The following is a 1,818-nucleotide window of genomic DNA, read 5'->3' on the forward strand; positions in this document are numbered from 1 at the left end:
AAAAAAATCAAAGAGGAGGCAATACTTCTCAACTCATTTTATGAGGCCAATATTACTCTGATAGCAAAACCTAGTGAAGATAACACACAAAAAAACAAAACTACAAACCAATATTTCTCCTGAACACAAATGCAAAAATGCTAAATAAGATACTAATGAACCGAATACAGCAACATATTAAAAATATTATACACCACGATCAAGAGAGCTTAATCCCAGAGGCACTAGGATGGTTCAATATATGCATATCAATTAATGTGATACACCACATAAACAAATTAAAAAATAAGAATCATATGATCATAAAGGCTCTATGACAGTGCTGCCTGAGAAAAGAGACAAAATAAAACAATATTGCTTCTTTATCCTAAAGGATGTGGTATATACTTATGCCAAGAGCTACACTTAGGCAGAATGAACGAATCAGTGAATCAAATGTAGAGGTCAGAAAGACCCTCATCACTCTTATACCTGTTACATATACTAACCCATTTAAGGTATTCTTGATTCAGGTACTTGGAATTTTGAATTAATATGTTTAGATGCTTTTGTGCCCACAGAGGAATGCTTCTACCAATGAACACAGTCATTGTTCCATTAAATTTTAAATGGAAACTGTCCATAGTTATGTTGGGCTCCCCATGCTGATGAAACAGGCAGAAAGATCCCTTGACTGAGTTGAACACTTGATCCTAATTAACACAAGGAAATTCGGTTTCTGCATACAAAGTAAGGCATGGAAGATGACGTCTGAACCCTCCTTCTAGTGCCATGCTGAGTAGAGAGCAATGAGAAACTGAGGCAAACTAATAAAATAGAACCATTATAGATTTGAGTCCTATGGTAATGAAGCTTTGAATCACCCAACTGTGTGAAAACGCAGCCCAGCAAAAACACTGGAAGAAAGTAAAAGGAATACAAAATTAGTGGTTCAAAAGTCATGAGTATTAAATTTGGTCACATGACAAATTTTAGACTAAAGTGGATGTTTTATTTTATGTAATCATTTCATCAATACTTTCAGTTCTTTTTCTTTTCTTTCTGACTGCTACTTCAAATGAAGAGGATTGGTGGTTCATATTTCAATTTAGATTTGAAGTAGAAGTATGTCTCAGTTCAAATCAATTGGTGCTATGGAAGCTAAAGGAACTTTGAAGGTTTCCTGTGTTGGAGATACAGTTTTATTCCTGTCTAATGTCAACAGTGTATAGTGGCAAAAAGGATTGACCGTCATGGATGTGCTGTATCTGCTCCTACAAATGCAACTCTTATCTTTTCCACATTATTCTGGACCCTAAAAAGCTGATCCCCTTGGTTGTTTCAACCAAGCAAATTGGTCCTTTAGCTGTCGGTTAGGTTCAGCCCATGGGAGAAAATAACAAAAGATCAGAGAATGAAAAAAAAAAAAAAAAAAGACATTTAGGTACTAATTCATCTGTCATGTTCCCTCATGGGCCATGGATTAGAAACGGCTGTGTCCCTCTGATCAAGCCACCGACAACAGAAGGTTAGTACCTTCTGTTCTCTGTTACAATAATTACCATGTTCTGAAAAAGAAAAAGAACTCCTCCTTTTGCCCCTTCATAATTAGGGCAGTAAATACTTCCCACTGTTGCAAGTACTGGATACTTCACCATTTCTTTAATCTGCTAATCTTGCAAACTCTCCAAATATTCAGTTGTTCCTTTGAACACTAATATCACTTCCTTTTAGGACAGTGACATGCAGGTGAAGATAATAATCTTTAGTGAATACTTTTTTAATGGAGAAATATCGCAAGCATCCCCATTAAAGCAAATATTAAGTCAAGGTTTCTTC

This window comes from Pteropus vampyrus, unplaced genomic scaffold, assembly GCF_000151845.1.
Source record: "Pteropus vampyrus isolate Shadow unplaced genomic scaffold, Pvam_2.0 Scaffold733, whole genome shotgun sequence".
In the NCBI taxonomy this organism is placed as follows: Eukaryota; Metazoa; Chordata; class Mammalia; order Chiroptera; family Pteropodidae; genus Pteropus; species Pteropus vampyrus.